This window comes from Saccoglossus kowalevskii, chromosome 9 (genome assembly GCF_978046115.1).
Source record: "Saccoglossus kowalevskii chromosome 9, keSacKowa6.1, whole genome shotgun sequence".
NCBI classification, from domain to species: domain Eukaryota; kingdom Metazoa; phylum Hemichordata; class Enteropneusta; family Harrimaniidae; genus Saccoglossus; species Saccoglossus kowalevskii.
The window spans coordinates 35131020-35147366 of NC_140649.1; the positions used below are offsets into that span (position 1 = coordinate 35131020).

General features: G+C 33.8%; 1 protein-coding gene across 2 annotated transcripts in view; it reads left to right on the forward strand.

Annotated features, from left to right (window-relative positions):
• The window catches only part of LOC102802885 (protein SSUH2 homolog), a 172383-nt gene that overhangs the window by 39590 nt on the left and 116446 nt on the right, over positions 1 to 16347 (forward strand). The window contains exon 2 of one of the 2 annotated variants that reach the window (XM_085503456.1): positions 12804 to 12952. The exons of the other annotated variant lie outside the window; for it this stretch is intronic. The gene's annotated coding sequence lies outside the window, so the exon portion shown is untranslated. The remainder of the gene's footprint in view (positions 1 to 12803; positions 12953 to 16347) is intronic. 2 annotated transcript variants of the gene reach the window in all.

Below are 16347 nucleotides of genomic sequence, written 5' to 3' on the forward strand. Positions count from 1 at the left end.
ACAGGCTGCTCAGTCTTGTGTTCACTAGTGTAATGACATACTGTTCAGTCTTGTGTTCACCAGTGTAATGATAGGCTGTTCAGTCTTGTGTTCACTAGTGTAATGACAGGCTGTTCAGTCTTGTGTTCACTAGTGTAATGACAGGCTGTTCAGTCTTGTGTTCACTAGTGTAATGACAGGCTGTTCAGTCTTATGTTCACTAGTGTAATGACATACTGTTCAGTCTTGTGTTCACCAGTGCAATGACAGACTGTTCAGTCTTGTGTTCACTAGTGTAATGACAGGCTGTCCAGTCTTGTGTTCACTAGTGTAATGTCAGGCTGTCCAGTCTTGTGTTCACTAGTGTAATGACAGGCTGCTCAATCTTGTGTTCACTAGTGTAATGACAGGCTGCTCAGTCTTGTGTTCACTAGTGTAATGACAGGCTGTTCAGTCTTGTGTTCATTAGTGTAATGACAGACTGTTCAGTCTTGTGTTCACTAGTGTAATGACAGGCTGTTCAGTCTTGTGTTCACTAGTGTAATGACAGGCTGTCCAGTCTTGTGTTCACTAGTGTAAAGACAGGCTGCTCAGTCTTGTGTTCACTAGTGTAATGACAGGCTGTTCAGTCTTGTGTTCACTAGTGTAATGACAGGCTGTTCAGTCTTGTGTTCACTAGTGTAATGAAAGGCTGTTCAGTCTTGTGTTCACTAGTGTAATGACAGGCTTCTCAGTCTTGCGTTCACTATAGTGTAATGACAGGCTGTCCAGTCTTGTGTTCACTAGTGTAATGACAGGCTGCTCAGTCTTGTGTTCACTAGTGTAATGACATACTGTTCAGTCTTGTGTTCACCAGTGTAATGATAGGCTGTTCAGTCTTGTGTTCACTAGTGTAATGACAGGCTGTTCAGTCTTGTGTTCACTAGTGTAATGACAGGCTGTTCAGTCTTGTGTTCACTAGTGTAATGACAGGCTGTTCAGTCTTATGTTCACTAGTGTAATGACATACTGTTCAGTCTTGTGTTCACCAGTGCAATGGCAGACTGTTCAGTCTTGTGCTCACTAGTGTAATGACAGGCTGTCCAGTCTTGTGTTCACTAGTGTAATGACAGGCTGTCCAGTCTTGTGTTCACTAGTGTAATGAAAGACTGTCCAGTCTTGTGTTCACTAGTGTAATGACAGGCTGCTCAGTCTTGTGTTCACTAGTGTAATGATAGGCTGTTCAGTCTTGTGTTCACTAGTGTAAAGACAGACTGTTCAGTCTTGTGTTCACTAGTGTAATGATTGGCTGTTCAGTCTTGTGTTCACTAGTGTAATGACAGGCTGCTCAGTCTTGTGTTCACTAGTGTAATGACAGGCTGTTCAGTCTTGTGTTCATTAGTGTAATGACAGACTGTTCAGTCTTGTGTTCACTAGTGTAATGACAGGCTGCTCAGTCTTGTGTTCACTAGTGTAATGACAGGCTGTCCAGTCTTGTGTTCACTAGTGTAAAGACAGGCTGCTCAGTCTTGTGTTCACTAGTGTAATGACAGGCTGTTCAGTCTTGTGTTCACTAGTGTAATGACAGGCTGTTCAGTCTTGTGTTCACTAGTGTAATGAAAGGCTGTTCAGTCTTGTGTTCACTAGTGTAATGACAGGCTTCTCAGTCTTGCGTTCACTATAGTGTAATGACAGGCTGTCCAGTCTTGTGTTCACTAGTGTAATGACAGGCTGCCCAGTCTTGTGTTCACTAGTGTAATGACATACTGTTCAGTCTTGTGTTCACCAGTGTAATGATAGGCTGTTCAGTCTTGTGTTCACTAGTGTAATGACAGGCTGTTCAGTCTTGTGTTCACTAGTGTAATGACAGGCTGTTCAGTCTTGTGTTCACTAGTGTAATGACAGGCTGTTCAGTCTTATGTTCACTAGTGTAATGACATACTGTTCAGTCTTGTGTTCACCAGTGCAATGACAGACTGTTCAGTCTTGTATTCACTAGTGTAATGACAGGCTGTCCAGTCTTGTGTTCACTAGTGTAATGACAGGCTGTCCAGTCTTGTGTTCACTAGTGTAATGAAAGGCTGTCCAGTCTTGTGTTCACTAGTGTAATGACAGGCTGCTCAGTCTTGTGTTCACTAGTGTAATGATAGGCTGTTCAGTCTTGTGTTCACTAGTGTAAAGACAGACTGTTCAGTCTTGTGTTCACTAGTGTAATGATTGGCTGTTCAGTCTTGTGTTCACTAGTGTAATGATAGGCTGTTCAGTCTTGTGTTCACTAGTGTAAAGACAGACTGTTCAGTCTTGTGTTCACTAGTGTAAAGACATACTGTTTAGTCTTGTGTTCACTAGTGTAATGATAGACTGTTCAGTCTTGTGTTCACTAGTGTAAAGACATACTGTTTAGTCTTGTGTTCACTAGTGTAATGATAGACTGTTCAGTCTTGTGTTCACTAGTGTAAAGACATACTGTTCAGTCTTGTGTTCACCAGTGTAATGACAGGCTGTTCAGTCTTATGTTCACTAGTTTTTGTACTCTCATAGGGCATCATAGAATTAAGTTTCATTAGTTTGTTATCTTTGTATTAACTGATGCAATCTTCTATGATCTAGGTACATAACCTTTTTTTTTTAAGATTAACAATGTTAATAAACCTGGCACCTATAAAAGAAATTATTTTCAATTTTGTAGAATGACCACCGTCAAATGCCAAAATTATCAAATATGCATAACTTTATCAAAACTATTCATCCAAAACCTGACTGTCTGAACAATTTGTTTGTAAATCATGTAATAATGTAATAAATTATAATAATAAAAAATAAATTATTAACTTTGTTAACTGGTCAGGTTCTTGTTTCGCTGCTCCCTTTCAGATAGAGATTAATTTGTAATTGTATCCTGCAATGTTTGTATGTTTCCTGTAACAGGTGACAGCAATACCAGGTTTTCACACAAATGATAATAACCATTGTAGGTTATTAATGTTGAGGATTATGTAATTAGTTTATTATGCCAAAGGATATTTAAAAAAAAATCATTTTTTCTCGTAGTTTAATCTTTTTTAGGTAACTCAATCCATACAGAAAAGTCAGTTCAAATCAAACTTTCATTAATAGCAGAAACATGTGTGTAAAATCATTGTATTGTGTTCTCCATGATTTACAAACATTCGCTTTCATCTCATTATTTAATAAAACTAATTTGAATTACTTCAACCACATGTATGTGTGCAATTTTTTCTGTGTAATTCTATACTTTAATACTATCCTAAACTTATCTTGTAGAACGGACAAGCTGTTCCCGTTACATTGTGGAACGGACAAGCTGTTCCCGTTACATTGTGGAACGGACAAGCTGTTCCCGTTACATTGTGGAACGGACAAGCTGTTCCCGTTACATTGTGGAACGGACAAGCTGTTCCCGTTACATTGTGGAACGGACAAGCTGTTCCCGTTACATTGTGGAACGGACAAGCTGTTCCCGTTACATTGTGGAACGGACAAGCTGTTCCCGTTACATTGTGGAACGGACAAGCTGTTCCCGTTACATTGTGGAACGGACAAGCTGTTCCCGTTACATTGTGGAACGGACAAGCTGTTCCCAAACACATGCTTCAGCACCTTAACATTCATAGGCACGATTACGAATGCTCAGCTACAGTTACATCATGTGAATCGAATGTTGGAAAACATGTGACAAAATTTAGTAAAACCAGAAGAAAAAATTAAAATTCTTACAAAACAGAGAAAAGTACATGTATGATTTCATCCCTCCCAAAAAAAATCATTTGCATAAAATTATGTGGAATCATTAAAATTGTTAGAAAGTATATGATATCAAAGAAATTTCAATTTTATTCAGTCTTATACCATTATGACATGTACTGATAATAATATAATCTCTCTAAACAATATGGCAACACTGTAGTATTCATCATGTGTTGTCAAATGCTTTAATTTAAAAATTAATGTTAGAAAAAAATCATTTTCGCAAACATTCCTAAGGCACTGTTGTCAGATCTGTGCATGTTATGTTATTGTTCTTCTGTCTATTAAACTAATATATTACTTTATATATATATATTACAAAATTTACCTATTTCAAGCATTTTTCAGAAGCTTGTATCATAGTCATGTGCTTGCATGGAAATGTGCAACTGGTTTTCACCAGATCACTAAAACTTCATCCTTTTCGCATAGTGTTGTGGCATTTATGCTGTAAGGCTGCTGCAGCCATGCTGCCCAGTCCTTGCAGCACAGACACTTTTTTGTATGCAAATTATCACTGCAGCATGGATGCGTCTACTTGTCGCACAGATACTAGTACTTGCAGCATGGATGCGGCTACTTCTCGCACAGATCTTTACAATCAAGTTTCCAAAACTTGCTGTTAGGATGTCGCTACCACAAAACCACTGGTTCACATTACTATCTATTTCTACATGTGCTGGGTCATTCCTGCTCTTAGTTATAGGGTTATTGTAGCTGTGTCTATGCTGCACAGAATTCATCTGTGCGGTACCAGTGCAGCTAGCTGCACCAAGCTGAACTGATTTATAATAATATTCCTGTACTGATTTTCTGTGCAGTACGTATCACTGCAGTGGCCATACTGCATCCATGCTGTAACTATGCCGCACAGCTTCTATTTTCATAAGGGTTGATATGTGAACATTTGCTGCTGTGTGAGCCTCTCTACGCACATGTATAAAGGAGATTGTCACTTTAAAGAAATCAAATAGGGTAAAATTTCTAGTATTGAAAATCAAGTAATGGTTTTTAATAAATTTGCTGACAATGCTGGCACATTGCCGAAGATAATTCCATTTGTAATTCCAAAGTAAAATAGATTTTGGATGAAAAAATATGTTTACACGTATATGTGATATTTTACCTTGGACACAAACTGTATGTGTACAATCTATTTATGAATTGTATATTTTCTGAAATTTGATTCAGTTATGAAAATCTGATCATGTTTATTACATTAATATGTATAAGAACCACCATGATTCAATTCGTAGCCGATCATCAGAGTAAATAAACTCCCAGCTGAAGAAGTCAGTGTTAGTCATAATCAAGAACAAATTAACGTTTTGGATGAAAAAGTTAATTTTCATTCTCTTTAACAAAATGAATCTGCATAATTGTTCCATAGTTCTTCTATTTTCATCATTGTGATATTACATTAATTTTGCCAAAAATTAAAAAATAAATCATAGAAAAATAGATATAAATTTGTAAAATGTGGTGCAAAAATTTTGGTGAGAAAAATTTCTAATTATATCATATAAATATTGACTGTGATGGGGGTGGGTGGTAGTTTAGAGTTTTATGGGGTGATCGGGTTGTTGACAGAAAGTATCAAACTAGGTCAAGTAGAAGCATGTATATAGTTTCTGACAGGATGCTTTAGCTGTTTTGAAAAACAAGATGAAATGGCAAACAACATCCATTACTTGTACTTTAAAGTCTGCTCTATATAATTAAAATGTTTACAGTCTCTGCTGCAGTTCATCATTATTGACTGGACCATATGTTTAAAGTACGTCATATATACATGCAAACTAGAGGCAATATGTTAGTGATTGACACAGCCATACCAGGATGATGCATTGATAAATGTCATCTTACTATAATATTAACTATAATATTAAACTGATGGCGAAATGTTTGAACTGAAATATACAATGCTAGTTTCCATGAATATACTAGGTCTATTGTCCTTTTTACACCTCTAAAACATATCAAGTGGTCATTATTAATTATAAATTAGATAAATATTATAGGGCAATATGAAGTATTTGATAAACCATTGTGATTGATATTTAGCAATGAAACAATATTTGATGAACTACCATATTGCTAGATTTACTTGAGTAGGTAATATGGAGCACAAGTCCAGCATTTAAATTGTTCTATTGAACAAATATGTTTTCTGTCAAGATTCATATACTTCTAGTGGCTAGAAATTGTGTGTCTATATATACATTGTACCTTTATTCTGTGCCTTTTGGACACATTGTACCATTATTCTATGCCTTTTGGACACATTGTACCTTTATTCTATGCTTTTTGGACACATTGTACCATTATTCTATGTCTTTTGGACACATTGTACCTTTATTCTATGTCTTTTGGACACATTGTACCATTATTCTATGCCTTTTGGACTCATTGTACCATTATGCTATGTCTTTTGGACACATTGTATCCTTATTCTATGCCTTTTGGACACATTAACCTTTATTCTATGCCTTTTGGACACATTGTACCTTTATTTTGTGCCTTTTGGACACATTGTACCTTTATTCTATGCTTTTTGGACACATTGTACCTTTATTCTATGCCTTTGGACACATTGTACCTTTATTCTATGTCTTTTGGACACATTGTACCCTTTTCCATGCCCTTTGGACATATTGTACCTTTATTCTATGCCCTTTGTACATATTGTACCTTTATTCTATGCCTTTTGGACACATTGTACCTTTATTCTATGTCTTTTGGACACAATGTACCCTTTTCCATGCCTTTTGGACACATTTTACCTTTATTCTATACTTTTTGGACACATTGTAGCTTTATTTTGTGCATTTTGGACACATTGTACCTTTATTCTATGCTTTTTGGAAACATTGTACATTTATTCTATGCTTTTTGGACACATTGTACCTCTATTCTAAGCCTTTTGGACACATTGTACCTTTATTCTATGTCTTTTGGACACATTGTACCTTTATTCTATGTCTTTTGGACACATTGTACCCTTTTCCATGCCTTTTGGACACATTGTACCTTTATTCTATGCCCTTTGTACATATTGTACCTTTATTCTATGCCTTTTGGACACATTGTACCTTCTTTCTGTGACTTTTGGATGCATTTTACTATTATTCTATACTTTTTGGACACATTGTACCTTTATTCTAAGCCTTTTGGACACATTGTACCTTTATTCCATGCTTTTTGGAAACATTGTACCTTTATTCTATGCTTTTTGGACACATTGTACCTTCTTTCTGTGACTTTTGGATGCATTTTACCTTTATTCTGTACTTTTTGGACACATTGTAGCTTTATTTTGTGCCTTTTGGACACATTGTACCTTTATTCTATGCCTTTTGGACACATTGTACCTTTATTCTATGCCTTTTGGACACATTGTACCTTTATTCTATGCCTTTTGGACACATTGTACCTTTATTCTATGCCTTTTGGACACATTGTACCCTTTTCCATGCCTTTTGGACACATTGTACCTTTATTCTATGCCCTTTGTACATATTGTACCTTCATTCTATGCCTTTTGGACACATTGTACCTTCTTTCTGTGACTTTTGGATGCATTTTACCTTTATTCTGTACTTTTTGGACACATTGTAACTTTATTTTGTGCCTTTTGGACACATTGTACCTTTATTCTGTGTCTTTTGGACACATTGTACATTTATTCTATGCCTTTTGGACACATTGTACATTTATTCCTTGCCTCGCGGACACATTGTATCGCAATTTACAGGGGGTGAAAACGTTAATATTCAGATTCAATGATAACCTCAAATTCAAATTCAGATTGTATCAGAGGAGTCATTAATGGACACAATTTCACTCAGCAGTTATCAGTTTCACTTGACTGAACTGATGTTGACAACGACAACAGCCAGGTTGTTTCCATGAAATCGGAGATACATTAATGCATTAAGTATTGTTTTTCTCATTCCCTGCTTGAAATCACTTGAAAAAAAGATTACATGCATTTTTAAAATAACTGCATCTTGATAAGAGATTAAGAGCATAATAAGTCAAGGAATTCTTATTACTGTAATTTAAATATGCCACCTCCTTCAGGTCATATATGGTCATTGTGATTATAACTGACTGTACTCTATTTTATCCTAATTGATGGTAGTCAACATAGTGCTGTCAGAATATTTTATGGAGGTTAAAGAGTGGCAGTCGTCGCGCTGTGCATGTGCGACATTTGTGTAGATAAACATTGATTTTCCCACAATCCAATGCGCTCTTCTAATGGAAATCACAAGTATGAGCTTTAACCTGGGTGCGACTTTCACTAATTACCACCGGTGACTCCTTTGATACCTTCCAATCACCTGAAAATCTCTAATTGAAGCTTGATAATATCTCAGTTTGTAGTTGTTGATCTACACAACAGTAAAAGTGGCCATATTTGTTTATATGAGACCCATATATCTCTCGCATGCGTGGCACAATGACTCCCGCCCTTTAAGACTAAATTGAAGATTATTTATCATTTTTAGTCCCCGCTCGGACGCAGTCCGAAAACAGGGACTTATGTTTTGACCTCTGTGCGTGCGTCTGTGCGTGCGTTCGGACCTGTATCTTAGAAATGCCTGGACTAATCACAATCAAACTTCACACATACATCATACATGATATCATACATATGCATGTCAATTTGTTTCATGATCTGATTCAAGATGGCCGAATGGCAGCCATTTTTGTGCTAAAAATCATCAAAATCAAGCATTTCCCGGTTGTTTACAGATGGATTTTGTTTAAACCTTGTATATACGTTGGACATTATAGGACCTTGATGCACTGAATTTTTTTTAACGATCTGATTCAAGATGGCCGAATGGCGGCCATTTTTGTGTTAAAAAATCATAAAAAGCAACCATTTCTCGACTGTTTACAGATGGATTTTGCTCAAACTTGGTATATACATTAGACATTATGGGACTTTGATGCAAATAATTTTATTTTTCAGATAACATTTAAAATGGCTGACTGGCGGCCATTTTGTATTAATCAATGTGGTTCTCGTGCCATATCTCCAGCTTGTTTTGACTGATTATGTTCAAATTTTAAATATTCATTATACATCATGTCATAGATATATTGGTTTGACGATCCTATTCAAAATGGCCGAATGGTTGTCATTTTTGTACTAAAAAATCATCAAATATCAAGCATTTCTGGCATTTATGGATGGATTTCGTTTAAACTTGGTACATACATTAGACATTACAGGTTCCTGATGCACGTCATTTTATTTTTCAGATCAGATTCAAAATGGCTGTCTGGCGGCCATTTTGTTTTAATGAATGGGTTTCCAGACCCATATATATGTCTGACTTGTTTTGTCTGATTATGTTCAAATTTTTAATATTCATTATACATCATGTCACAGATATACGGATATATTGTTTTGATGATCTTTTTCAAAGTGTGCTATTTTTGTGCTGAAAAAATCCTCGAATATCAAACATTTCTTGTATTTATGGATGGATTTTGTTCAAACTTATAACACACGTTAGACATTACAGGTTCCTGATGCATGTCATTTTATTTTTCAGATTGGATTCAAAATAGCTGACTGGCGGCCATTTTGTTTTAATGATTGGGCTTCTAGAGCCATATCTCTTAAATGCTTTGACTGATTATATTCAAATTTTATATATTCGTTATACATCATGTTATATATATATATATATATATACATGTATTCAAAATGGCTGATTTTGAATGCTGTTCCAGAGCAATATCTCTCAATATGGACAAGTACTTGCTTGACGATCAGATACAAATGTCAATCATTTTAATGTTAAAAAAATCACATTCCTGACATGGTTATATTCCAGCTATATTACTATAAACAAAACTATATATCTTAAATTTGATAACTAACGGGGACTGTGCCATGCATGGCTTGTTATACATGACTTTCTTCTACACATAAACATGTATTTCTGAAAAAAAAATCGGTTTTCATCATTTTTTACTGTATCAATGTTATTAATTTCAAAGTTAAACAACATCTGACCAACCTCCTAGCATATTTTGATCAAATTTAGTACATGGTTACCTAGGGAGAATGCACACACATGTTTAGTTTGAGGGTATTTCTGTGCATATTAAGTAGCTAATTTGCATATTAATTGTCTTACAATGTTCAGAATTGGTTAGTATAGGAGTCATCACCTAGCATATTAAGTACTTATTTGCATGATCATCTAACTTCTAATACCATTGCTCCTTCACTGATTGTTGGAAATTGCATTTTCTAGAAATTTTTTATAAAACAATAATTGCATATACTCTGTATTCACATAAGAGCTTTGCAGGGTTTACCTTGGTTTTTAGTTTTCATCAAAATGTATGCATTTATGTGTATTTAAAAATAAACAAAACACTTTCAGAATTTTTTACAGATTTCTGTTGTAATTTGAAATACCATCTTAAGAATATACATCTTTTGTTTTCCAAAAAAAAAGGACTTTGGACACGTTTTGTCAAAATAATTTTATGAAGACATTACTTGCAACTATAAAAAGGATACATTCTGTCTTCAAAATTAAAGTGAAAGTAAACATTACAGTTGCAGTATTTATGCTTAATTGGAATTGAGTAGTGGAACAATGTGTACAGCTCAGTTTATGGGAGGTACAGTAATTTAACAGTGTAATGTGCTTAGGAATCCATTTTAGCCTGGGGACTATATTTATCAACCTTCTGTCAACATGAGTTAGTATCATCATAGTCCTTAATGATGGAGTTGAAATCATACCTGAGTTAACAATGGGGAATTTTGAGTTGAGAGTACACACATATTTTAGAGTGGTTGAGTTATATTGAGTTGGATTATTAGGTGAGGTAACAGATAAGACAATAATGAAGTTTAAGATAAATTATGTTCATCTGATAATGAGTAGAGTTATATTGAGTTGGATTATTAGGTGAGGTAACAGATAAGACAATAATGAAGTTTAAGATAAATTATGTTCATCTGATAATGAGTAGAGTTATATTGAGTTGGATTATTAGGTGAGGTAACAGATAAGACAATAATGAAGTTTAAGATAAATTATGTTCATCTGATAATGAGTAGAGTTATATTGAGTTGGATTATTAGGTGAGGTAACAGATAAGACAATAATGAAGTTTAAGATAAATTATGTTCATCTGATAATGAGTAGAGTTATATTGAGTAGGATTATTGAATGTGTTAACAGATATATTGTATTTATCGTTATAAAGAATAGATTTATAATTACAGGGCCTTGGTCCTAATGAAGGCTCCTTGTTTACTGGTCACTGCAGGTCACTTTTTCACTGATTACCCTGTTTGGTCAAGAACTTGTGCTCTAATTTGATCCCACCATGCATTGCACTGCTAGGTCATGCAGGGGAACCTAGATAAAAGTTTGGCACCGGATTACTGAACCAAATTAATAAATTAATTAATTCATTACAAACTAGGTGGTAGTAACTGGCAGTAACGACATGAAAAAATTGTACAGTCTATCATCAAAACATTGTATATACTGTAAAACATGTCTTTTTTGCGAGCATGTCTTTTTAGCGAATTTTGCGAGAGAACTGATTCGCTAATTCAAGATGTCGCTAATGACTTTTATTATAAATTCAAAATGGCCAAGGCTTGGGGATTTGTATACAGTAATCCAGAACATAAAAAGACAAGTATTGTAAACACAGGAAATCAACAATGAGAGATTCGCTAAATCAACATTTCACTATTACGTCATTTCACCACAATTCGCTAACATTGCATGTCGCTTTTTCAACAGGTTTTACAGTAATCTACATTACAGCATATATGTACTGCCATCATAGTTGTAACAAAACCCGTAAATGACAGCTGAATATTTCTATCATCAATTGTAATATGCGACTTTAAAATACCTATATTCCATACATGTTGAATAAAAAGTCACCATCTATTATAATGTTCTCCTACAATTGTATCGAATCAAAGAGTTCAGCAGCTGTTAAAATGTGATCCCCTTTCTATTGTGGTGCACATTGTAATATATATCACAGAGACGAATGTGTCACTTCAGTTACATGACTAATGAATTTCAATACATGTCCCTCAATACGACCTATGTATAATGACGCACTATCGATGATATGACAGTTTAAGAGCTAGAGTATGTTTTAACGGAATTGAGATCGATGTGACAACAACAAAACAGTTGTTCTTACAACAATTGAATCTCTGTAACTTGAAAAGGCATGGCTATATTCGATACATCGATTAGCGCCGGTGTACTCCGAATGTTTTTCAAATTATTAAATGTTGATCCCTAAAACCGAAGTGGTTTCAACCACAATCAATAATAATGAGAAAGGAATATCCGCTGAGTACTCACTATAGGTGTCTTGTCATTGGAAAACTGTTTGTATTCGTTAAACTCAACTCATGTTTGATAAATGCAGTTTCACACAATTTTTTTTTTATTTTTGCATTAGTTTTATAATTATATTCTATTATAATTTATTAACAATAATAAAAAACAGGGGTCAACGACCTCAGTTTCGAAAAAAATTGTATCTTTATTATGCAGTTAATACACAATGTCCATGAGGAAAAAGTAAACCATGATCTTTTTTTAAAAAAAACCATTCATTTGTTTTGTTTTTTCAAATGTAAGGTAATGATAGGGCTTGTAGAGAACAGCATTGTCTACAAAATATAAATAATGGGTCATCGACCTTTTCAAATGTGATACAATGTTTTCTCACATGAAAATACTTTCACAGCCACCACGAAGAGTTTGTGACAATGCAAATGTAACAACTATATGTGAACTTTTCCGGAAAACATCAAGCTTTGGCACAGGGATTCATGGAGTTATACTCAATACATATATAAATGACAAATAAATCCTTCCAAAATAAAGTGTTTCACAAAATTTAAATTGTTAAATATATTTTTAATTTTGCGAATATTGCACACAAATCTCGCTAGTTCAAATATAGTCTTCTATAAATATAATTTGGGAAAACCAAATGTAATTGTATTGTCTGTCGTTTTTATTTTAAATTTTTTTTTATAGTATGATAATATCAAACCGCATTCTAGAACTGATGAAATATACATATGGGATTGTCCACTATATTAAAACCGAAATTACAATTAGAATATCTACGAGCATCGTGCAGCTATAATCAGCAGCTAATGGATATTTAAAGCTACATGTAATAGGTAAAATGTACGCTATTATGTTTTGTGTTGAAAGTGGATCACTGTGATATCGCTTGAATGGATTGCCACATACTTTGAAAAAGACACCTGATGTTGCGAAACGTGTTCCATGTAGTCTTGCAATGTACATACCCTTGTGGCTGTCGTCATGCCGAATAATCACCAGCTATTTCATGCATATTTAATATTGCTTGACAATTTATAAGTGTCTTTGGATAATTTATTGTTTGTTTACACATAGTTCAAAAGTTAGCATGACTCGATCACTCGCATTTCAAACAAAGGAATATTTTGCCAAGAATATTCATTCATGAAAAAGTTTCACATAATTCTAATAAAATTTTAATTACTGTGAAATACTTTATTAATTTTTGCTGAAAAGACTTTTTGGGCGTTTTGTATGGAATTTATTTTCACTGAAAATATAGGAAAAAACGTATATTCGCTGGATTTTATTTTCATGGAATCATCCCTTCAGCGAAAATAAAATCCAAGCGAAAATAAAGTATTCTACAGTATTGTTTTGCAATAATTGCGCTATTTTTTTCATGACTATAAATTTATGCATACATTGCAATTTGAAAATGTATCCAGATGTTATGAATCATTTTTGAAATTGAATTTTGAAAGCAACATAGAATTTCACAACAGTCAACTTGTTTGATGCAAAACTGAATCTGATATAGTGAAATGACCGAAACTCTATCACCGCCAATAATCCCCCCCCCCCCTGTTGTGGATACATGTAGTTAAGCAACCATAGAACCCAAAGATAATTTTTTTACTCCCATGATGCATTGCATACATATTCAGTACAAATAACCTGCTCAGTCGATGCAAAATTTGAAATACATAGAGTGAAAATAAAATATCATACAGAAAAATTTGCTTCAACCTTGCTTTGCTTAAAGCGTGTGTTCGTCGCTCAGCACGTGTTCGAAATTCATGTAAATAAATAATGTATTTTACAAGCATTGTATACGTTGCTATGAGTCCCATATCAAACAGGACGCGGCACGACGACTGCCGTCCTTTAATGTTTTATTAGTTTTGCAAAATTGTACAAATCATATTTCAGTTCTACAGACTTGATTGATTTCATGACAAGCTATAGTAGAGAGTATAGTTTGAAAATCAAGTTAGATCAGTGACTTTGTGAAATTTGATTTGTTATCAACATTTCAAATACAAATATTTCTGGATATACTTTAATTTATCAACCATCTCTTCAAAGGTTGCTTTTAACTCTTTGGGAATTTCTATGTATTTAAACAATATGAAATAATTTCACATTGGTTACAGTCTGTCATTAACATATGAAAAAAAATTAAAGGTGTTTTATTGTATCAATGGTAACAAAAAAGTTGACTTTGATATTCAAAGAATTCAAAAATATTTCGATTGAAAAACAACCCAAAAAAATTATTTTTCAGAGTACTATCAATACATGTGCATGCATGCAATAAATATGCAGTTCTATGATATTTTCTCAGTTGATGTCGGCAGACGACATATCTGATTACCATAGTTCCTAGAATAAAGATTGGTTTGAAGTATACATTTACTTTTAATTTTACCACTTTATTGACTCAATGAAGATTACTCAATTGGTACATCTTCATAATAATTTTATTTTTGAGTACTAATTAATTTTTCACCGGATTTTAATTACGCTATTTTCACTGATAAGTAAAATTCGCTAAATTATATCAACGTGAACATGTAAAATGACAATAAAACTTATTGTTTCCTTGATAAATTCATGAAATTAAAACACAGTTAATATGCTCAAAACATCAATATCAGTGAAAAAAAAATGCTTTTACAGTACTAAGGGTTACTTCTATCAGTGAGATTAAAAATTGTATATCATGAACTTTTTAACAAATTTTGAAGAGAATTGTGAAATGTATACGTTTTTGTTTTGGTAAGTTTCTGTATGTAGTAGATTCCACATAGTGATCTATTCGTTTGCGAAATCTTTTGTTATTGTTGAACAGGTATACTTAGTATGTTTTTATATTTTATGCGAGTGTTCCAATTAACCTTATAAACCTACGGATATTGAATGTTCCTACTTTTGTTATATGTATGTGCAAGTCGTTTTAAAACGAAGAAAATCATTATACGACACTTAACTGCATTCAGAACAAAACAAGTCTCAAATAACAGTATTAATCCGTACCTTAAGGCAACTCATATACATGTCTCTGTTATTTTCTAGTCAAGTGATGGCACCTTAGCATTATAGAAAAAAAGTATTGCAAATTCACTTTGGTTGGGGGACTTAATAAAATATGATAATTGCGTACTCAACCACATCTGATTTTTTTTTACTATGTTATGGCACAGACTAGTAATACAATTACTAGTCTGTGGTTATATGGGTATAACTTGAAGATCTTATTCCATATGGGAGTTCCATGCGCTTGTTTGGCAGTGAAATATGTTTTGAGTTCTTCATTCCATGTTACTTCAGTTGCTTACCCTCATCTTATATTACAATCTTTGATGTTACTGAATAATATTGTTTAGATACAAGATATTTAAACTGTAGGGCCTAATAGTATGTATTTTGTTGTCCCATTTATTGTGCAAAGATTATTTTGGTAACCATACATATCATATTTTAAATTTGTTATAACACCATATAAAATCATCGTAAAAGTCAATCTAGTTCTTGTAACTCACTCAGCTCCAGAATATATACGGCAACATTTTTGCAGAACATTTTGCACATTTCGATGTTTTTTTTCCTTGTTAAGTTTGAAGCAAATAAACATAAATTAATATTGCTTATAGATATTGATCAAATCCTTGAAAAAAAAAATGATTAGGGTTTACTGGGTGACAAAGGTGAACTTTCCCATCATTCAATTGGTTAATGACAACTGCCTTAAAAGCATATGTCAAGTTGAAATCGTGGCATTTACATTTCTCTTTACCCCTTAGTTCGGTTGAAATTATCAATATGGCACTTTGGGCTGTATCAGAACTATTTTGACAGTTGCTATCTGTTATCCGGGAATACTGAGTGGCTGTCACGTACACACGTTGATGATCAACGTCAGATGACTTTTATCCTCCCCAGAGTCAAACGCTTATAATAACTGATTACAATATCTGTCATGAAATTTGAAACTATATATCATGTTTTTAGTTGTTTTTCCTCAACCTTTACACATATGTTATCTTTGACAGCGTAAATGAAAAAAAACAAACGCAATATCCAATGATGTTTGAGTCTGTGTGATACCGTGATTCTGCAAAAATCCTAATATAGTAATTTTACTTCCATATATGGTGATCGCAATATTCTGAGCAGTTGGTATTGTACTTCCTGGAATAATATTTGATGACCTTTGACTTTGTGTAGACATGTATCACTGATTGAT